This window comes from Passer montanus, unplaced genomic scaffold (assembly GCF_014805655.1).
Source record: "Passer montanus isolate IOZ18808 unplaced genomic scaffold, ASM1480565v1 scaffold61, whole genome shotgun sequence".
In the NCBI taxonomy this organism is placed as follows: Eukaryota; Metazoa; Chordata; class Aves; order Passeriformes; family Passeridae; genus Passer; species Passer montanus.
In genome coordinates, this window is record NW_024371149.1 from 4,111,411 (window position 1) to 4,134,560 (window position 23,150).

At 40.5% G+C, this 23,150-nt stretch overlaps 1 protein-coding gene across 10 annotated transcripts in view; it reads left to right on the forward strand.

Moving 5' to 3' along the window:
• The window catches only part of USP54 (ubiquitin specific peptidase 54), a 93,693-nt gene that overhangs the window by 21,794 nt on the left and 48,749 nt on the right, over nt 1–23,150 (forward strand). For 2 of the 10 annotated variants that reach the window (XM_039727339.1, XM_039727340.1), the window contains exon 1: nt 510–689. The exons of 2 other annotated variants lie outside the window; for them this stretch is intronic. The gene's annotated coding sequence lies outside the window, so the exon portion shown is untranslated. Of the gene's footprint in view, nt 1–509; nt 690–9,618; nt 9,727–23,150 lie in introns of those variants that run through there. 6 more of the 10 variants (XM_039727330.1, XM_039727335.1, XR_005629627.1 and 3 more) reach the window with 5 other exon arrangements.

The following is a 23,150-nucleotide window of genomic DNA, read 5'->3' on the forward strand; positions in this document are numbered from 1 at the left end:
AATGGGCAAGCTGCTGTTGTGCTTCTGGGCTAAAAGAGGAAAGCTGTGGCCTTCATGTTCTTAGAAACTGTAGCTCTTTGGATTCTTGCATGGGAAGAATCGGAGGCACATCCTACTGTGGCCACGGCCGCCTCTTAAAAAGAGCTGTGGGAGCAATGGGAAAGGATTTGAGGTGTGTTGCTAAAATCCACCAGGTGAGTGGTTTGCTCGCCCAGATTATTTCCATAATCGGCACCCTGCGGTAGTTCTTTCCGGGGAGGAGGGCTGCAGGCGTCCGAGGGCAGGGCGCGGCCGAAGGGTGTCTGGGCGGTGCGGGGAGGCGCGGGAGGCCGCGGGGCGCACGGCGTGCCCTGCGGGGCAAGCGCGCTGCTCGCCGAGCGCTGCGGCCGCAGCGGCCCCTTTAAGGCGCGACCTGCCGGGATCAGGTGCGCGGCCGGAGCGATGACGTCATGGGGCGGGACCGCGGCTCCCGCTCGCGCTGCCCGCGCCGCGGGACGGGGCGGCGGCGGCTGCGCACGTGCGCGGGGCGGCGGAGAGCGCGCGGGGCCGCGCGGGCCGGGAGCGCCGGGAGCGGCGGGGAGGGTCGGGAAGGGTCCCGGTGCGGGGCCGCTGCAGCAGGTGTCGGCTCGGCTGCTGTGGGGCTGCCTGCCCGACAAGCACCTGAAAGCTTTTCTCCGTCAGCAGCCTAGGTGGGAAAAATGTGCTGTGTGCGGGGTGTTTAATTGTTTGCAGATTTAACTGGGTCTTTTTATTTATTTATTTATTTATTTATTGTAATACGGCCATCCATCGTGTTGTATGTTTCATTTGTATTTGCTTGTTTAAACTGTTGCTTAGCTGGTAAGTGAGCAGCAGATACTGCCTTAGTGGATTGTGTTTTCCATGATGATGAATTGTGCTGTGTACCTACTGTCCTTGATGGAAAGTGCTGCGCGAAATTCCACTCTTTATACTTGGGTAAATTAAGGCAAATCCAAACGTTCGGGTTGGGACCAGAGAAGGGATGTCAGATGTCACAGAGCTGCTCTTCCTCCCTTGCCAGTGGAAGATTATATCCCCCCTGTATGGAAAAGAGACTAGACCTTCTGCCAGTTAGGTGGGAATGTGTAAGCCCGTGTGGAATTTACAGCGCCTGATTATTTGTATACATAGGAATTGTGTTTGCTGGTTCTGGAGAAGAAAGGCAAAGGATTGCTTGTAGCTTTGTTTCAGGGTTTTGGTTTTGTATTTTTTGTTGGTTGGTTGGGATTTTTTTTCTTTATAAGGTGAGGGGAGTCATTGAAACCTTTCTTTGAACATTCATTTAATCTTCATGATAAATAGACTTCTATATCTGTAGTTCTAATTTTTGCCTAATATGTTCACTTTTCACCAGATAAGTTAAAATTGGCAGAAATAAAGAAAAAAATTCCCTGCTCAGGGGAATCATCATGTGAAGATAAAGTTGGCAGGAGGACCTCTGTAATTTTCTGGGTAGCAGAAGGATGTGACCAAGTAAAACATGGGTTTAGCAGGCATGGTTCTTAAGAACTAGAGAAAAGTCTCTTGGGCATTCTTATGCTAAAAATGTAGGCTAAGACTTCCCTTTGAAGTCCTGATTTGGAAATGCCCATCTCTACCACATCGAATTTTTTGCATTAGATTCCAAAGTAGATTTAGTCTCTTCTGATCTTGCAGAGCAGGGTTCTGGAGTAAGTCTTTGTTTAAATAAACAAAATTACTTGTATGGATGTATGTATATGCTAAGAGTTGTGCTATTTTTGGTTTTGAATGCATACCTCTGAATCCATCATTCTGCAGGTTTCTTTTTCTATTGTCTTGATAGCATTTCAGTCTAATCAGTATTCAATGGGTGATGTTTTTGCTCTCTAAATTTAGCTGCTGATGTTTATATACTACTTGGTATTCTGTATTGGTCTTTGTAGAGGGCATCCTGCATAGATAGATCAGCCCCGATGGCCTTTGTCCTGGAAAATGCATCATCCCAAATGACATATTAACAGTGGGCTTTTTAAAGGGATGAATATGTTAATCTGGCATGCTTTAAGACCGGTGGAGTCTTTAGGTCTGTTAATGTATACTTGCTCTTCATGTGTGCCTTACACCTCGGGGAGAGGAAACAGAGTGAATGACACATTATGCTAGTGTTTACTACTCTTTTTTCTTTTTTTTCCTCTCCTATTTATGCAGACAGTATGGGTGTTGTGTCAGAAGCAGGCCTGTAGTCCAGTGGGATGTTCCATGGGACACCAGGCTAAGGTGAACAAGTAGGTAATCCAGGGCATAGCAGGATTAGTCCACAGGGTGCAATCTGGTCAATTACTTTTCTACCTGAAAATCTCTTTAACTTTTAAGTGTATTTTTTCATTACAGCACCTATTACTATAACAAATGTGACTTTCCATAGATTTTTGGCAAGTGGCTTACTGTTTCCTCTGCATGTCATCACTTATTTCTTACCCTTCTTGTTCACACTGAGCATCTTAAGCCAGTTTAATTTCACTGGCTGTGAAATAAACAATAGCCATCATGAGATGTGATTGTGTATACTGTTGAAAAAGTCACTGAAATGTAACCATCTGCAACAGCTTTTTTAGGTGCTTGAAATTTTAAGAAGTAATGGCTGTTCTGATGAAATCATTAGAAAATATTTTGAGGTGAAAAGAAAGCTGATTCAAGAATTGTATTACTTCCCGTCTTCTTTCTAATGGCTTATTTTCATAGAGGACTTAGTTTTATGAATTGCAAATAAAAGTTGGTTTAAGATACTAATTCCCCCATAGTGACTGGGAGGATTCCTGGAATCATGTGTGGCATTGACTTTTGTTTTCAGCTCATCAGTGTCGTGGCATGGATTTAAATGCTCTTGGGAGTTCCATGCTATATATGTACATCCTGACTGCATATCAGTCTGCCAAGGTTCAGTCATAGGACAAAAATAGAACAGAAAAATAATTAATGCAGAATGTGAAATTGTGGAAGAGAATATTTTACGAGTCTCATCACCTTCTCTATTACTGTGGCTTTGTGATCTTGTTTTTCTGTTAAGTGATACAAAAATAAAGTAATTCAGCCAAGCTTACTTTCATTTGGGTTTCACAGTGATGCAAGATATTTTCCAAAGTGAATCTTACACCTTCAACCTGTCATCTCCTTTTTGTGTCAGATAAGAGGCTGAAAAGCATTGGTTTTATTTGATGCAGGCAGGTGAAACAAACTTGCACAATTTCCTTTCTCAAGACTTCTTGCAAGTGTTTTGTCAAGTATCACAGTATTGCTAAGATTCAAGGTTTACAGATTGTGTGCTGCAATTTAGGGTCACAAAATTATGGAAGTTCTTGACTAGTGTAGGAAAAATGGATACAGATTTATCACTCCGCTTATGCTGGTTCTGTGCCATATGTGTGCTTTATGTAGGAAAAGTTTCCTGATTCCTGACTTAGTCAAACTTAGTCAAATTAATTCCTCAATAACCTGTGATCATATTAATAAGGAAATTCCTTTTTCTACAGGAAAATTATTTTTGTACCACGCCTCTTAAGGCATAAAACTCTGTATGTGTGTCTTTGCCAGCTGCAGAGGTGACAGGAGACTTGCTTTGAACACAGCATGGCATCACAGTCACTCAAAGAATGTGCTTATGCTTTGACCAAGAAATTTAACTTAGTGCTTTGCTTGATTAACAGGCATCTATAACCTGGTGTCTTACTTGCAGTCAAGAAGACCTTTTGCCTTCCCTTTTTGATAGGGTATTTATAAAACATTCTTTTGGCTTGGGTCCACTTACTGAGGTGGAAGTCACAAAAAGCAGGATGGATTAAGCGCAGTGCTCTGTGTTTGGCAGTCACTGGGAGTAAGTATGCAGTAGAATTGCTTGTCTTATTTTTGTGGTGGTTTTGGGAGGGTAGTAGAAACAAGAAGTGCAGTTATTTGTGGTATTTGTGGTGTTACCTCTGTGGTAAAGAGTGGTATTTAGATTCTTGCTTGTCTTTGGTAACTTTTAAGCCCTGGCTTTTGTAGTCTTCGAGACTTCCCAGTGCTACAGGTAAAACTAGTTTGAGTCACTCTTAGGAGTTCCTAGATGTAGAAAGTCAAATTGCTGGCAGGATATGTTCATAGTAATGTGCTGAGAGTATTAGCACTTAGTTTTTCTCCTAGTATTTTTTTTTTGTTTGTTTGAATCATCTGCCAAAAGAAAGACTAGTTTCGATGAGAAGCACTCTGCCTTGTAGGACATAAACATAAGAAATAAAATAGCTTTTATCAGTTAAGGGGAAAATATTGAGTGCATATACCAACTTTTTACTCTTAAGATTATAAATGAGCCAGATTAGTTTGTCAAGTATAAGGTTTGTAATGGAATTATGACAACAGTACTCTTGATAGCAATGACTGGACTTCACCTATGAAGAAACTGTTTCCACTTCATTGCTCCCAAGCTTGTTTTTGAAGCTAGTTTAGGTTTTATTTGAACAGATGTAGTCTAAACTAATTTAACTGGTTCTAGCACCCCAAGTTGCTCCACAGAAAATGCTTGTGGAGGCTATGTAGGGAACATTGAGGAACAGATCTGACTTCAAACCACCCTGGCCTGTCTTTCCACCTGGCTGCTGTTTACCCTGACCAGGTTGCTGTGTTGCCATGTTGAAGGGTTGCACAAGGATGAGAATGAGCAGTTGGGAGGCTGAAGGAAAGTGGGGGCGTAAAAGCTTTGTCCTCACATTAGTCAGTGCCTGAGTAGTCTTGAAAAATATTTCTGATTCTCTTTTGGTAGCTACCAAAACAGCACTATGCTTGGTTTGGTTATTCTTTTATATGAGAAAAGGCAAAAACATTTTTGCTCATCTTGTAATTTACAAGCTATTTAAATAGCTCTGAGTTACCTGACTTTAATAAAAAAGTAACTTGCATGGTAAGAGAAAACAGAATGTTTTTTTTTTTTTAATATGAGTCCATTTGATTTTAAGGTTATGTTGATGAAGTAAAAGCAAGATTTTGTTGTGCCTCCCCACTCCCCAGACCTTATTTAAACAGTTGTCATGCCATGTGGAAAAGGTCAGCTGAGTACAGCATATGTATTTGCCCAATATGTTTGAACACATTGCCCTAAAGTTTGTTAAGACTGTTGTTACATTTTTTTGGTCTTTTTTCCATCGTCTTGAAAATTGCACTGCTGATGTGGCAACATGAGCTTCTCTTTCTTAACCCACCTTCTTCACCCTCCTCAGACCCCAGAAAAGAAATTGTTGATGGTCAATGCTTTCTATCCACAGAATTAACTTTTTTGACCTCAGAGGTTTTCAGTGAAGAGGGCAAACATCTGTTTTCAGACTTCTTAAAAGTCCAGGGGATGCATTCTCCAAGTTAAAAACTAGTGTCCCAGAAGAATATACTTACTCAAAAGAAAGAGGCTAGAAAAGGTTAACCGGGGGGATTAATTTGCATCAGTTGTTTTGAACTGATCTCTCCTGGAGTGAAGCTTCATTGTGGCTGCTCAACGACAGGGCAGGGCAGGTGGCTGGGTCTGGGCTGGGGCCTCCTCCTCTCTCCCTGTTCAGCTCTTGGTTGAAGTGGCTCCTGCAAGTGGCTCACAGCTCAGTGCAGTTCTTGAAAGCAGTGGGAGTGTGAGGCCAGGGAAAGTACACAGACTGACAGAGTCTGCTGTTTCCCTGAGTTAAATGAAACTGCGCCTTCCGTCTGTGTTCCCGATTGCCGCGCAGCCATCTGACTGCAGATGGAGGGGCAGCTTTGTTATCTGGGTAGGAGGATCTAACTACAGGCCACTGTCAAAAGCATTGTTCACCCGGCCTACTTTCCTGCTTTTGAGTGAGAAGGCTAATGAAAAAATAAAATTTCCATTGATAGAGTTGTTTTTTGCCAACTGTTTTTTGCTGTCCTTTCCACGTCATTTTGCAAACTTAGCAGTGTTAGCATAAGGGGAGTGGAACGGGCGCGTGATGGTGAGCAGATCCGCCCTGGTAGCAGCTGTCAGCTTGGCACAGCTGTATCATAAAACATACTGTAAGGTACCTGTGCTAGAAATTAGTGGCTAGTGCATCTGCATGGTGTCTTGGCTTTGGTGACAAAGCTCATAAAGAAACTGTAACTACTGTTTCTGTGGTCCTGTACCCCTCTGTAGTTTGCTGATCTGTGTTGTGCCAGTTACATGTGCATACTGCAGGACTACTCTGTATTCTGAATAACTGAAATTATAAAAGTAGCCCACTTCATACTTCTATCTTCTGGTTATTTTTAACCCACATAATTTTCATGAGGCAATTTGTAATGTGGTCCTATACTGGTTGCCACCTGCAGAGCATCAGATGAGAATAGTTAGAACTGCTCTGTGAAAGTTTAGCAGGATCTTCTGCAGCCAACTTTTTTGTTGGCAGTCAAGAAACTTAATCTTTACCATGTAGCATTTATTCCTGACAAACTTCTCCATGTAGACAAACTTAGGGTATTTAAACTGTACTAAGTGTGCTGGCATTTACAGCTCTATGAGTGGGAGTGCTGTGGTGGGTAATTATATGAAGGTGAAGGGAAGGGCTAGCATAGCCTTTGCTAGGTAGGAAGCTAAAAGATCTGCAAAAGCAGAAGGAAGCCAAAATCATATGACTGCAGACATTTGGAAAAGAACTCTTCTCAGTCTTAAGAGAATGGTTGTTTCAGCTCTGTCATCTATGCTTTTTCTTTTTTTTTTAACTTACACTTTTTTCATTTTTCTTGGCTATCTCTCTTTATCTTGCCAGCTGTGAAGGTATGCTGTTGGCATGCATGCTTCTAACAGATGGGGTTATTTGCAAATACATTTGCTTCAGATTGCTGATGTCTGAACCAAAGCAAAAAAGTAAGGAAGGCAGAGATTTTGGGCTTGTCTCTGTTGATTTAGCTTGCCTCGTTTTCCTGCCTCAGTTCTGTCTGAGGTAGCTGTGTGGATGGCTGGATAATTGCTACCATTGCTCTCCCAGTTGCCCTGAGGGTTGCAGTACTTGACCAGAACAGTTTGAGGGTTGCTGTGCTGTACTAATTTAGATGAAATGTTAGAAGAGTTGAAATGATTTCCCACCCCCCCCTTTCTTCCTGTTCTGTGCAGAAGTGAGGTAATTGCTCTGAATTCTGTCTTAGTTTTGTGGCAGTGAGTCAGATTCTTAGCTGGTATGTTTGGCAGAGTTTTCTTTTGTGAGTGCAGTAGCACTGTAGTTCTTCAGCTGGGGACCTGTCCCCCTGCTTCTGCTCAAGGCATGGAGCCCTGCTTGCTGTTTGAACTGTCTGACCCTCACCAGCCCAGAGTGAGCTCCTATTTTCTGTCTAATGCAGAGGGATTTGTTTTAGTAGTAAAACCCTTATTGTCCTTTGCTGCTGTATGATTCTAAAAAGTTTTAATTTTTAGAATCATACAGCAGCAAAGGACGATAAGGGTTTTCTGTGATGGAAACAGAACTGATCTTGCTTTCAAGGGAAGATTTAGAAATAGTTTTTATGCTTTCTTCATGCACTGAAGTGTTGAAGAACTCATTATTGTTTAGACAGGTAACTGGTAGTCTCCACTATCCACATGCTGAGGGACTGTGCAAAATTATGTCAAAGCAAGTGTTTGAAAATTTCCACAATTGGATCCATATTTCTTGCAGTTACTCAGGTATGTGTGGACACTGAAGCACTTTATCAAAAAGCTGCAAACGAGTTCTAAAATTATGGAAACTGAGGATGAAGCAAATAGGAATTTGCAAACATCAGCACCACAAAGCTCTTGATGTTACTGATTTAGATACTTTTGCCCTTTTGTGGGCATTGGCCAGCATCACCTCATCAAGGAGGTCAGTGGAGTCATGGGGGATGTATGTGGTCTCTGTGTCTGAGGAGGAAAGGCAAATGCTTTGTGCTTTGGAAGGAGGAGGACTAAAGGAGTGTAGAGACCAGTGTTTTCTCTGCAAGGGTGCTTACCAACCTTGGGTCATTGTTTTGTGGAAACAAGCCACTTTACTCTTGGTAAAATTCTACAGATATTTGAGAATAAACACGCAGATCCAAGAAATAGTGTGAGACACCTGGAAGACTTGGTCACTCTTTCTGTATGCTAAAAATGAGGTTTGGCATATTGCTTTTGCCTGGCACAAGTCTGTGTTGGTGTTGCAAACTGTGTTTTTAAGTGATTTGGCTTCCTTGAAACAAGCTGTTTGAGGAAAGAGTGCTACAGAGTTAACATGCTGCTTTAACCACGCACAGCTGTGGAGGAGATTTTGAGCCCAGCATGATTACTGAACATTGGACTGGTTTTTGTTCACAATTACGGCACTGTCAGTGCACTTCAGAAAATTACTTTATTTCAAATTTGTTCACACTAAATCTTAAAGTTGTGTAGAAGCATCATGAGGTTAAAACTGCTTCGACTATTGTGCTTTTGCTATATTTTTCCTTTCTTGTTCTCCTATTTTTGTCCCTCCAAAAGTCTGTCATTATGGAAAGACATGGTTAAAACTTGGCTCTGCCCCTTCTATCCTGCAAGACTAAATTGTTCTTAAGGCAAACCAGTTTAATTGTATTCCAAATGCTTCCTTTTTGCATTGTTTGTTTCTATTAGGTAAATGGTCCCAGTGGGGATAGTATCTTCAATTCCTTGTATGTCCAAAGCATTATTATGTTTCAGTCTGATTCTCTTAGCATTATATTGTGCTGGGGCAGCAAGACAATGGTGTGCATTGGTTTGGGGTTTTTTTTTGGTAACATAACCAAAGCCTTCTCTACAGCTATTTTGGTCTTGGATGTACAGTAAGTCTCCCTGTTTGTGCTGTAAACGTGACCGTGTTAGAAGAACAAATTGATGCTGAATGCAGATGGCAGCCCTGTCCTGGAGCTGTACTGTAGGAGTGTCTGGGAAGAATTGTGTAGTATTGCTAATGCTGAGCTTATGGGAGGTTTTGGGGATAGGAAGCAGTTTTTCTGAACAAACTTCTTTTTTCCGTGATCTTTATCATTGGCTTTGGGGATGGTTCCAGGAAGTGTCCTGCAATAATTGTTCTTTGAAAAGCTGCTTTTAAGTTTGTATTGAAACTGCAGGGCTGTAAACGGAGGGACCAAAACTGAATCTATCTTATGAGTCCTTTCCATTTTTTTCTGTTAAACGGTGACATGTTGCTCCTGGTTATCAATTTCTTCTACAAGAAAACAATCATTGACATTTAACTGCAGAGTCTGCAGGAACCTCTCCAGCTCACTTGTCACACTGAGGGGAGCCCTGCCTTGCACAGGCAGGCAGCTGCTGTAAAATGAAGTCAGCCCTTGCAGCTCTGTCTCCCCTCCTCTGCCCCCAGTCTGTCTCTCTTATAAAAGGGTTTGGAAAACCTTCCTCCTCCTTGCCTGGCCCTGTGTCCGAGGGGGTTGTGTCTGTGAGCAGGGCTGGGCCTCTGGCCTTATCTCTGTTGTCAGAGCTGCCTGCCTGGTAGGTGGCAGTGGGGGCAATGCTTTTTGAATGAGACTTTCCTGTGCTTAGGGAGGCCCTTGTTTTTTTGTTTTAACAGCTTCCTATTGTTTGAACAGCAGGTTATCCCCTCCCATGCTATTCTAGCTCTTTCCTCCTCCCTTAAATAATTTTTCAGTGCAAGTATTAATCAGAGCAGTTACTCTCACAGGGAGTCCTCAGTTTTCCTAACTCATTCTGTTCTCCAGCTTCTGTTGTGATACCAGTGTGGAGTTCACACAATAAATAGAAAGCAGCTTCTGAAGGTAGGTCTTTCTGATTTTTAATTCAACATCACCTCCACTGTGATGTGACTGTTTTGATTGAATTCAGGTTGTCATAGGAATTCTCTCCTACATATGGTACTGAAAGATAGAAAATTCTGCTTTTCAATGTGGCTGGCTTTTGTTTCTAAGATACAAAGAAAGAATACTGCTTCAGTTAGTTAATAGTTTGCTTTTCAGAGTTCCAGTCCTGCTAGCTAATGGTGTTTCATATGTATGCACTTTGTTTATGATGTTCTGCCTCTGTGAAGGGTACTTTCTAAGACATAAGCTGCCTCTGCTCTACCATACCATAACTTTTTCTGTCTAATAGTATCCATGATAAATTTGAAGATAAAACGTGTCAGAATCTCTTCTCACCATATCAATTGTTACAGCTGGAAAGGATGTTGGCAGTTCATTTCCCATCCCACTTATTTTACGGTATAAGAATTACTCAGTCAGAAGTGCTCCAGACTGCTTTTTTGATAAGTTAGATGTGGTTTTCCTTCCCTCTCCTTCTTGGATCCTGTGTAAGAAAATTGATAATGAAATGAGGTACTAAACACATGCAGAGCTTTTATATTATTTTAATGTGCTGATTTATAAAAGTCAACTTGCTTTATGTTTTCCTGATCCCCCGCCTTCTATTAAGCGTCTTGTTTCCAAAAATAGTAATAGTTTTGTGATTGTTTGAAGTCTGTCACTACTGTTTCATACTTTTTGCAGTTCAGCTTAGCAAAAAGTATGTATTTGTTTAAATTTCTAGATTTGAAAAAAAAGAAACAAAACCCCTCACACTATTTTGATATATTTGGTGACACTAAGCAGAAGTTCTAATTCCACAAAATTATAAATCCTGATCTAGACTTTGTCATCACAGAGGGTGAAGGAAAGGGGAATAATCTGTGTATCAGTTCCAATACTTGACATTCAGTATAATAAACATTCTGCCTGTTCTAATGCATTCCAGATTGTAATTCTTGTCTGTTTAGGCTGCCTGAGAAGACATTCCTTAGAAAACAAAGACATTGATTATAGTCTTCAGAGGCAGGATTCAACTGATCCGTACCTGGAAGATGAAGTCCCAGTGTCCTTGCCCTAACTATGACTTCTTGATAAGCTGATTCAGGTCACTAACATAGTAGGACATAAAGCAAACCCCCTCCTCCCCCCTTGCTATCTCTCCAAATGTGCTAATTTTGTGAGCTGAATATGCTTCTGTGAGCCTAAGTGTGAACTGCCTGCCCCAGAGTACTCATGTGGAGGGAGAAGTGCCCTCTTCACTCTGCTATGGTGGCCCCAAGATTTTGGCTTCATTTGGTTAATTTAATAAGGTTCCTCTCAGAGGTTGTCTGAGATTATACATCCTCTTTCTAGAACACTGTATTTCATGGGAGTTAGAGAAGCCATAGGCTTTTTTATTACTATTATTATGACTGACAGTTCAGAAACCTCTTGGAGTTTTTTGATGGAGAAGTGTTGCAGTGGATATACAGAAGTTTGTGTTTTCTGAAGTTGTTAATTTATGACGGAGTTATGTCTGTAGGTTATGACAGTGGTCTCAAGAGTTTTAGGTATCTTAAAAACCCAAACAGGATGATTCCAGGTTAAAGAGTTCTCTGTTTAAGGCCAGAGAAACATGACAAACAGCCTGTGGAGTGAAGGAAGCAGACTGTGGTGGCTGTCAGGTTGAACAATGGTTTTGGCACACCTGCTGCTTTGCTGCTGAGCTTCTCTGTGTGCTTGGCAGGAAAGGAGTGATTTGGAGGATAACCAGATAGATTTTTAGATGTTTTTGGTACGTTTCCATCTTCTCTGAGGGAGAGAAAACAGAAGCACTTGCTTTATAATGTAACTAATGGCTGGTTGAAGACTGGGACCATAAACTTGGGGCAGGATTTAATAATGCACTTAGAAACGTGGAAGTCAATATTATGCTAGACTTGAGGGCCCTTAGAAGGGAGTGCAGGGAGACTGATTTACCATGGGAAGGGGGAATGGTTGGGTAGAGTTAAAGCAATGTGTTAGAGAAATACTAATGCTCATACTGCCCCTTTGAGTAGACATAAACATAATTAAGAAGCAAAATAAACAAATGCATTTGGAAAATGTTTTTTCGTATGACAGTTTTTCAACTCCACCATGTTCCAACTGATATTATTCCCTTGATGCTTCTCCTAGAAGTTGACACAGATTAAGATGTGAGACCAGATTACAGTCATATTAATAGTCTTTTTAAATGATGTGTAATGCCATACATATTTATACAGACTTTCTCTGGAGCATCTCATGTACATGATTTCACAAGAGGCTATTGCTGAGCTAAATTGCTGAGTACCTGGGTTGCCAGAGTCTATTGGAATTGGAGAACTTAGGTGTACTGGGAAAAAATGAGAATGCTGAAAAGCTGGAGAAACTTTATTTCAGTCTAGCAAAGAAAATGCCTCTAATACTGTACCTTTTCACTCAAGCTCAGAACAGTTTAACTTTAAATGGAGTGAGCTCAGTTCTGATGGATGAGAAATGTAAGATTTTTCCAGATCATCCACTTACTTGCACGTGTGCACGCACATGTGTGCATGATTTATTTTTTTTAATCACAGAGGAAGGATGCATAGACTCTTAATCTGGATAAAAAATTCTTATTTTTTCCTGTTTCCTTTACAGGTGTGTGTGTAAGGAAGTGCTATATAAGACTTGTAACGCTGGTTAAGCAATGAATAATGATTATAGTAACAGTGTGTCTGAATGCTTTTGTCTAGTATTGAAGGAGAATTTTGTAAATGATTTCTCAAAAAAAGTCATGGTGTAATAACTGAAAATACCATTGTGGTGTGTTCACCCTTCTTGATAAGGATAGCTGTTACAGATGTTGCTTTCTGAGATGTCTGGTGATTGTTCCTTGAAGCCCAGTTATTCTGGGGGGAGAGGACTTTAAAACAGGACAGTGTTTGATTTTGTCCTTTTATTGCCTTGCTGCTGTTCTGGATCTGAGTTTTTTTCTGCCTCAAGTTGCTAACGCAACAGTTGCATCTCTTCAGCAGCTTCTTATGTTTGCCAGCATATTGTCTGGGGAATTCTGGGGAAAACAAGTTCTATTGTACAGCCTTACAATGCTTGTAGAAGCGAGCCTGGAGCAATATCAGCTGGTCTTGCACTAACAGGATTTGGCAAGAGAAGGTGTGGGCAACATGTGACTGCTTTGCAACTGGAAGGTGAAGATTCTGTCCTGTGACCAGCTCTAGGGGATCCCAGTGTAGGGAGTGGTGGGTGTATAACCTGTACGGGAGCCTGCAGGAGGAAGCAAGCCTTAGGGACCATTTTAGATTGCCATGGCAGGGTATGGAGTCCTCCACAGTTTTTGTGATGGATGTGCCTAACCCTTCTGCTCTGGTGAGTTCCCCAAAGACTGAAAGTATTTTAACATCAGAAAAGCTATATTTTATTTAAATAGTAATAGAAATGTTACTTTTTTAAAAAGAAAAAAAATTAAAAATCTGGGGAAGACAAAATGGAAATAGGCTTGTGTGCAAGTTTCCTGTTACCAACTATGTCTCACTTGCCCAGCCTGTCAGTCACTGAATGGCCCCAAATGTCTTACTGGCAATTTTGTGCTAAGACAGCCATACCACACAATCCCTGGAGCTTTCATCTTTGAACAGCATTGGTACCTCCCCACGAGGGCAGGACAGGGACTACCCCTGCCCCAGGGGTGTTACATGGCATAGCCGCACTTTAAAGTATGGCACCCATAATTAGAAGCCAGAAACCAAATGCTTACATAAATGTTATCATCCTGAGACCCAGTTACTTTCCTGTTTCCTACTGTGTGTGATGGAGTGGAAGAACCCCTAAAGCTGCTGTTGTCTCTTGCCTGAGACCTTTCCCCAAAGCTTCTCTGTGCTCCAGTGCTGTTCCCCGAGGTACTTTGCTTAGGGAGTGGCACACATCATTGTAGGCTGGGCATTCTTTCTCTGTGGCAGAAGAAGAAGGATGAACCGAGTACACAGAATAGAAGACAGAAGTTTAGGAAGCTGTGCTTTCTAAATTTCATGTGTTCTGTGCTGGACTAAGCCAGAAGCTGCTTAATCCTTTGCGCTTAACATTGCAGCACTCCTGGGAGTCCCTATTTAAAGGGTATGTGGGTTGTGTTTAGTTTCACAAGTGATTTCAGCCAATGCAAGATCAGATTTGGGAGAGTAACAGAAGTAGCTGCTTTTTTTTTTTGTTTGTGGAGCTCAGACCCACAGAAGCATTGAAAAAGTTGAATTACTGCTGAAAGGAATTAAACTGAATCTCTAAAAGCGTACTTTTTTTTACCATGCAGGTTGATATCTTATTGTCTGATGTTGAGCTAGACTGCAGTTTTTTCTAGGTACTCTTTCAGTGTTGAAATTAGTGGCTTTAATATTTGTTGTTGGCTGGGTACTTTGCAGTCCTGTCAGGACAGGCCTCCTTTTTGTGTATGAAAGCATGTGTACATATCCTAAAATTTGCTCCTTGTCAGTCTGTTTTAAAATAACAGCATGGAGTTTCATTAGAGGTGTTTTCCTTTCCACATGTACTAGTTGGTTAAATGTATTATAACTTTCCTGGGCACCTTCAGAATTGTTTTTATTTTATCTTTAACAGGTTTCTTCAGTTGCTAAGAAAAGAGCTTTTGTGACCTGTCTCTTCATGATCTTTTTCTGCCCATGAGCAACACACAAATAATTTGGAAAGGCCCCTTTCAGGGTATATACTTCCTCTTGAGTGCTTCCTGGGGCTTGGGTTTTTTTCTGTCTGGGAGATGTTTTGGTTTTTTTGTGGAGGTAGGGGGATTTGGGTTTTTTGTTTGGATGGGTTTGGGGTTTTTTGGTGGGTTTTTTGTAGGGAGCTTCTGGTGTCACTCAGTTGGGCCATTTCATTGCCAGGCAGAGAAAAAAAAAAATCAAAGCTGTTGACATCATTCTTCTTTTTCTTACCCCAACACCCAACTGATCTGTTCAGCTTGTATTATACTGCATTTGCACAGCTTCTGCTTCTATGACCCATTAGGACAGAGCCTGCTTGTGCTTAACAAGAGTCTCTTTCATGCTTTGTGGATCTCTCCAGGCCACAGCAGGACACAAAATAATCCCTTTTGCATTTGGTAGTTTCACAGTACTTTTCTAGTGAAGATAAAACAACCTTTCTGAATGAAAACAATAGCATCATCTCCATAAGCTTGGTTTTGATAGAAGGAAATTGTGTCATTGTTTCTGCATCTTATAAAATGAACAGTAGTTTGTTTGGGTTTTTCTTCCCCAGCACATTACTTACAGATTTTAATATTTTAAAATCTTGGAAAGTTTATAAGTTTAAGTCAGCATGTAATTAGTTTCTTACGGTGATGTCTGTTAAGACTTAGAGAACCAAGTCTTTTGAATCATAATTTAAAAATTGTATTTGTATTTTGAATTCAGTGAGGCCAGATTTTTGTGGAAGTTCATATGCAATCTCATGGCTTCACCTTATTATTAGTTCTAACATAAAATAAAAGATACATATTTCAGAAAACGTATTTGTACAACAGTCTGCACACATGAAGCTTTCATTTTTGTGTACTAGGCATATTCTCTAGTGTTTGAGTTTCTGAAATGTTTGACAAAGAAAGTATCCTTTGCCTGTTTTAGCCATCTATTCTTTCACATTGTGAGATCTGTTAAACTTGACTTTAAGGCTTTTTTTTTACTATCTTTAGAAGATGTTTTATACCAGAAGAATTCAAGCAATTTATCTGTTTGTAAGGGGCTTCTCAATGAAAGTAAAATGTCAAGTAATGGACGTAGCTCAACATCCTCTTACACAAGGGTTCCTTTGCTGTGTTTGTAAGAACGATTTCATGACTTTGCCTATATTTGATATTTAACTGTGAATTCAGGATTGTTGTGCATTAAGTTATTATCCTCTTTTTTCTCAAAACTCACAGAACCCTGCAAAATGGCTCTTTACTTTTTAAGGTCTGTGATGGACTGAGTCTGCAGCTGGGGAGAAGCACAGTGTGCCCATGGCTGTTGGCTGGTCTAGTTGTGGGCTGCAGGAGCTGCAGGGAGGCCATGGCAGCATATTATAAACACTATTTGCTAGTTTGGGTTGAAAAGCCTTGAGGTATGGCTATGTCTATTTGCTTCATACTCAGAAAAGGACAGGACCCAGCCCATCAGCTTGCAGGGACAATCTTTCCCTAAATGCATTGATCAGAAGTTTTCGTCTGCTGGCCTCCTAGTTGTGTAGTTCCACTACCCATGCTTGTCTGTTCCAAGCATGGGTAGTTGTTGGTGAGGTGTTAGGTGTCATAGCATGTTTCCCCCAACCTGCTTGTTTTATTCTTCCATATGCTATTAGCTGCTGTTGGATATGGGATGTTCTGATTAAGTAAGCTTTTTCTTGTGGTGTGTGCAAGTGTTTTTCCTGCTCAAGTTTTGTAGCCTTCAGTGAGTTTCACAGCAAATGCTTCTCAATACAGAGCCAAATGAATAAAAAATGAGTTTCCCTGTTCTTATTAGTTATACTTATTCCTCTAAAACTACATAGTAATGATCTTAAACTCAGCTTGTGCATGTGTGTGCACACTCGTGATTCTGCTGAAATGTTATTTATAGCTATACAGCACAGATGATTGCTTAAAAAAGAGGAATAATCAGCATGTTGTGCATGCTGAGAGCATTTGCTTTATATTTTTATGTGAAGTATGAATCTATATAATGTTCTGCAGTGCAGCAGTGCTCCTTCTGCTTGTCAGTTTTAGCAAAACAGGAAAAAAATGATGTAAGCATTTAATACTGGGACTCAGCAAAGGCATCATAAACTGCTGCTCACTCTGCCTTTACTCTGTTTTTGTGAGTTCTCCTGTACTGCTTTAATTTTGCACCTTGGTGTGCTATTAGTCTGTCAAGAACCTGAGAGTTACAATCTGTCTTGGTACATGATAATCGTGGTATAGATAAAACACAAACTACAATGAACTAATACTTTCATCTAGAATTATTATTTTAATACCAAATACTGTCCAGAGCAAAGAAGGAAGAAATAAATGCTTTTATGGTACTAACAAATACATTATCTGGCCCCAGCTGTTGATCACAAGGGAGGTGGGAATTGTCTGCCCACCTCTGTGGAAGTTTTCACTAGCCAGTGTTATCAAAAGGTCCATTATGTGCATGTGTTGAGGAAACTGATTTCTGCCCTGGATGTCATCTTTCCCCTTGAGCACTACCAGGAAAGAACAGTGCATTGCAGTATTTGACTTTGAGATTCTTAGCACATCAAAAACATCAACCTGTTTTTCCACCCAAACGCCGTCCATCTGTTTGATCTCAGTTTGTTGCTACTCTCAGTGTGTTGCTGCCTTTGCTTAATCTTTGTTGTGTTTCCTTTGAAATCAAAAGTACTAATGGGGACGGACTTCTTCTGTTTGCCTGTTTTCCTGCAAAAAATGATTCTTGTGTGGTTGTTATTCTGTATGGATGTGTGTGTATTTCCACATTCAAAAGTATCAGAAATCATTGGTTTATAAGAGAGTTTAATGAAATAGAGGGGTTTGTGGTGCTGTAATGTGAACAGCGTATGGTTTGGGAGTTGATTGCTACTGACTTCTGTTTTAAGCGAAGAGAAAGGGGTGTGAAGATTGATGGGAGAACTCAGAGTTATAACAAGGTAGCAGTTACAGATGAGGAAGAATTTTTCTGTTCAGCAGTGAAAATCTGCAAGGTCGGGAAAAGAATGGCAGCAGGATTGTAGGATTTTAAAAGCTACCAGTCATTAAGCCATATGTTGTTGAATACTGCTGAAGACTACTTCTGAAATCTTTTAGGGCTCTTAAGTTACTGTTAGCCTGCGATTCACAAGCCAGAGTACAAATCCCTTTTTTTTTCTGGATCAGTGGTGTTAGCTGTGAAGGGAGATGAGATAGTTTGTTAATAAAGTGCCATATGAAAATGGGCCTTGAAAGCATTTGGCAATAGCTGATGGCTGTAAAATACAGAATTTTGCAATCAAAATGTTTATATCTGGAGACTGAATCAAATACTAAATGAATCTTGAAGCTCTGCTCTGGAAAGTCGAGGTAAAGATTTGGGAAGAGAGTAACTGGTAGCAAGAGCCTGGCTGAGCTCTTGCTTGCGTCAAACCAGAAACTTCCATTTCACCAGAGGGCTGACAGCTGCCTGTTTGTCATGTTTTCCTGTGTTACATGTGATTGATTAGTGATATTTAACTACTTTTGAGCAATTGCATAACATTTGAAGCTGCTGTGTTTTTCCATTTATCCAAATTCCACAAGTTCCATGTAGAGTGGGATGAAAAGCTGGTTTCACTCTACCCTTCTTTCTTGAGAAATTTCCAGCACCAGCCTGGGGTGAGGTAGAGTGTTTCTTTAAATATAAGCTTGGGAGAATAAACGTATATTTCATATAGAAAGTAATAGAAAACTTGAGGATAAGCACTTTGGAAATCCAAGTGAGTTAAAATGTAGGCTTTTATTATCATGTACAGCGGTCTTAGAGTTGAACAACTGTGCAGGGTAGATTTGAAAGGAATGCAGATGGTTTTGAAAGAGTTTGAGTTTACTTAGGACTGGGCAGACTTTCTTAATTTTATATATATTCCTTGCCTCTCCAAGTGTCAGAGAAAAGTTGCTGATACAACAGGGTTGTGTAGCATAGAGCTGGCTGCTGCTTCCAAAGGATTTTGGAAGTAAAATTGTGGGAATTCATAAAATCAGAGGGTTTTGGGAAAGCTGCAAAAGTCAGGCCTCAGAGACAGCAGAACTGTGATTAGAGCTAAGCAGTAGCCATAAGATAGTTCAGCAGAAAAATTATGTAAGATGTAGAAAAGAAAGGACAAATAGAACAATGGTCTGTGTATTAACACTTGGCTAGAATAACTCCCTGAGGTGCAGAAAAGTATATCTAGCAAGATATTAGGAAGTTCTAAGCTTAATAATGGAGCTCTGTCCATTGTGTTTTAAGGCTTACAAACAGGTATTGTATTCAAAATAAGCAAGCGTTGTTTTAACCAAAGGTACGTGTGCTTATAGTGATTGGATGGAACAACTGTCAGTATACTTTTACTTTGTGTGATTGGTCAAAAAACTTATAAAGTAAGTTGCAACATTAAGTTCTAGGTCTGCTGCCTAGGATGTGAGCTGATGGCATCTTCCCATTGTCATAACCATGTCATGAGACTGATGCTGGAAAATAAAACAGCTCAAGATGTGTTCCTCAGAAGTCCCACCCTGTTGGTGATTTGTACATAGCCCCCAGCTGGCAATAAAAACCAGTGGGCTTGTCTGCCTTCATTCCCTGTAACCTCCACGGCAAATTCATGTGCTGAAAGTACCAAGATGCATGAGATCCATGGTTATTAATATAATGTTTTTTCTGTCAGTAGAACCATTATCTGGGGAGCAAAATGTGTTTTGGCAATAAGTCCCACAGAAAGTAAATAATGTGGCAGTTGCATCTTTAGGTCTGCCCTCCACTCCCTTGTTGTTTGTCTTTGAACAGAAGCCCTGTATTACTCCTTTATTTTATATTGTGCTTTCATCAATTGCTGTCTTTAAGAAGATATGCTTTACTCTAGAAACTTGTAAATCATCTTACAGGTTAAGTCATTGTTGATCAGAAAAGACTGTAATGCTGGCTTTAGGTATTGAGAGTTGTATTTGGACTTTTAATTTATTTTTAATTATAAATTGCCTTTGAATAATTGTCATGTTGTACTGGAGCTCCTTACCAAATGGGTTTTAATAGCTCCTCTCATTATTTGGGAGGCAGCTAGATATTTTGAGTCTTCTTAACTGTTTTATGAAAGTCTGGGCACAGCTACCTTACTGTCTCAATAGCTGTATAGGATAAGTGACATACTTTTCCGAACAAAAGTCTGTGTGGTTGTCAGCACAGAACACAGGTGTTTATCAGCTGATGTCCTTATTTCAGAAAGGGCTTCAGAAAAGACTGTTAAGACTGTAACCCTGGAGGAGAATCTTCTGCATTTCAAAGCTGATGGCGTTCTGCTGGGTTTTGGTGGTTGGGGGTTTTTTTTGGTTTTTTCTTTTTTTTTTTTGGTTGTTTTTTTCCTTAACTGTGAAAGATGCTCTTTAAATAGGTTTGGCTGACTGTCAGGCTTAAAATCAAATGATTCAGATTAGGTAAGTGTTTGCAAGATTTCATTACACTGCTTTAAGGGGCAGTCCACCAGAGTTTTATAAAACCTACAAGCATTTTGGATGAGAAGTTGGAGAATGTTTTGCTGTAAAGAGTGTTTTCACGCTGTGTAAAGCTATACTTGACCCCAGCAGCTTAGAGAGTCTCACTTTGGAGTGTTTCTGCTGAATGTGTTCTCTCCATGCCTTTTGTTGGTCTGAGGAATTAACAGGAATGTTGAGTGGGTTGGTTTTCATGTTTCATGGTTTTTTGGTTGTTGGCTTGAAAATTTGGTATAAAAACATATTATTTCTTCATAAAATTGTTCATTTTTTTTCTTCCTATGACTGTAGAAGCATTGAGTTATCTATAGAAATGGCAACATTCCCACACTGGGGAAATGCATTCCTAAAAGATGATTTACCCATCAGTATTTTGACTACAGTTTCTTCTGTTGGTTGATAGGGTGTATTGATACAGTGGTAGTGACCAGAAATAATGTTTGTTGTGCTAGTTTTGCTTGCTGTTCTGTCTAGTCTTTTCTGGTTTTGTTTGCATTATCTTGAGGTGGTCTCTCAGAAATGGCCTCGCTGTGTCTTCTGGAGAAACCTGTAGTGTTTGATCAGGCTTGCTGTATCAGTACTTCTGAAGAAGTACATCCATGGATTTGGAAAGCGTGTTTTTAGTCTTCACTCCAGGATCATTTTGATTGTCTTTATCAGCCACTTTATAGCCAGACATTCGTATAATTTGCTTCCAGTAGATGGAAGGATTTCTTTGGTGTCTGAAAGAGTATTTATCATAACCTTAGCAAACTCTATTTTCCAAAAAGGCTCTGAGAAGTTAGCCTACAGTCTCTGGTACTCAAAGCTTTGTCTTTACAACACTTCAGGGACTGAGAATTGTGCAGTAGCACATGGAAAACAAGGAAGGCCAGTATGAGTCTGTTGTGGGCACCAGTGGTACTGTGAGGTGCTGTCAGTTCCAGTTCCTGGTTCCACCCAGTAGGCACAAGTAGCACAGAGCCAGGTAATGAGGTTGCTCATTTAAGAGGAAAACTGGCAGATGGGTGCAAGCCTGACAGCAAAAGTATTACAGACTTTTCCCTGCCCCTTTCTCCCAGCAGAGCCATCAAGGCTGAGAAATGCATGCATAAAGCATATTTTTTTCCCCTCTGTTGTCCCATTTGTACTGTGAAAAAATTCTTGGCAACAGAATGCATAGAGAAATGCATGCATAAAGCAGAATTTTTTCCCCCTCTGTTGTCCCATTTGTACTGTGAAAAAATTCTTGGCAACAGAGATGAATGTAAATCTACCTTTTTGTAGTTGCACTTTATTGTCTAGGTGAGCAAATGCATCTGTCTCGTATTTCTGGCTGGCTAAGAATCTCAAAAAGAAGAGGCATCCTCAGGAGGAGGAAATCATGTTCTTTTGCTTCTGTCAGGTCACTGCCCTCTTCACTGTTTTCTTCATCCAGACTGATGGGTATTTGGTATTGGGAAGTTTTTCCACCCCTCTGGTTTATTTTATTACTGTCAAGATTGAATTTAAACTGACTTGCAAAGCTGTCTATCTTTTGGGATGTCTAAACTAAATGAAGACTGTAATATTGATATTTCTGCAAGTAAACATAATTTAATCCCTGCAGAAATTCACAAATACTTCCACTATTGCAAGTACATAGAGAAAGTGTGTTCTCAAGCCTCTATTTCTACAAACTTTCCATCTATCTGAGAACAGCCATGGGATTATTCTTGCGTCTCTTCACTGAAAGAGTCAAACTCAGGAGCCATCTGGGTGAAAACTTTCAACAACATCCATTGTCTTGGACAAGTCTGTCTTTTTTTGTTATCAAAAGATCTTGATTTCAAAGGTGTTTCTCACCTCTTTAGGTTTCAGAGGTGTTGCAGCATGTGAATGCATGATTTGCTCTCAAAACCATTAATCTACTCCCTACCACAGAATAGGTGATAGGATACTGGGGGAAAGAAGTCTGTTCTAAAATCAGACACATTCACACATTGAAGCATTTACTTTGACAAAACTTTCAAAACACAGAACAGAAACATGAGTGATAAGCACTAAATTCCAGACCTCTGCTTTTATTTAATAGTGTGATAAATACTTAATTGGTGGTTTCAGCCACGCCTAGTGCTTATATGGAAGCATATTTGTTCCTAAACAGGGTTGTTCTAATTCACCCACGTGCTTGGGATGGGGGTTCAAGCAATAGCCTAAAATGTTTGGTGACATGAGACTGCAGTGGAAGAGATGTGTTACATTTCACACACCCCTCCTCCTCCCCCCCAAAAATGAACAATGATAGCGGGACCTTGTCAGAGAATAAAGGATGCAACTTGAGATGTTAAGTTTCTGTGTGATTGATTTAGCAAGGGAATATGGGGATAAACAGGGTCTTGACATCTTCTGTAGTGCTTCTTGTAGAGTGTTGTGCTCTGCTGTCAAAGGACAGACTCTGATTTCTTCAGGCCAGAATTGTGTGCTGAACCATGGCCAGCTTTGCTCTGGGGCTGTTGCTGCTGCAGTGATGCCTGTGCCTCTCTCATCTGCTGAGCCTGTCTGTGGCTGGCAGCCCTCCCACCTTCCCGAAGGAAGCTGCTACAAAGCAGCAGGAAGATCTAGAATGTTGGGTTGGCTCTTTTTGTTATATGTTCTTTATCTATTTTTAATATTTTATTTACTCCTTATTAAAAATTTGTATAATGTTTATTTGAGTTGTATTTCATGGTAAGTTTTTTAGAGGTTGGCACAGTGCAAAGGTGTGGTCTGGAGATCTGGTTTTGTCCTAACTGGGTGGTTACCAGCTTAAGTGTTATTTGCTTGTTCTTAGCTTTGCAAAGGCCATGTAGCCAAATGAGCAAACTGAACGTGCTCCTGTGAGCAGTCATGGTGGTAGGAAGTCAGTTCTGCTAAGCCTGAGCAGATGCAGTGCAGGGGTTAAGCTTACATGGTTACTGTAAGGGTTCTGGCCAGCTTGAAGTAGTCTTGCTGCAATGGCAGGTGAACTGTGAACCTCTAGTCCTGAATTTTGTTCCGAGACAATAAAAATAAACTTGAAAAAATGTATTCACTTTGTCATATCTGATGTAGCTTTGCTCAAAACTTGTTCAAAAGTTAGTTTTGCAGTCCATTTTGAGAGCAGAGTCTTGTTTTGAAGTCCACTGAATAGGTGCAGCTCTCAGTTGTGTCTTGGGCATGTTTTGGATTGTATTTTTCTTTGTTTGTAGGTGCTTTG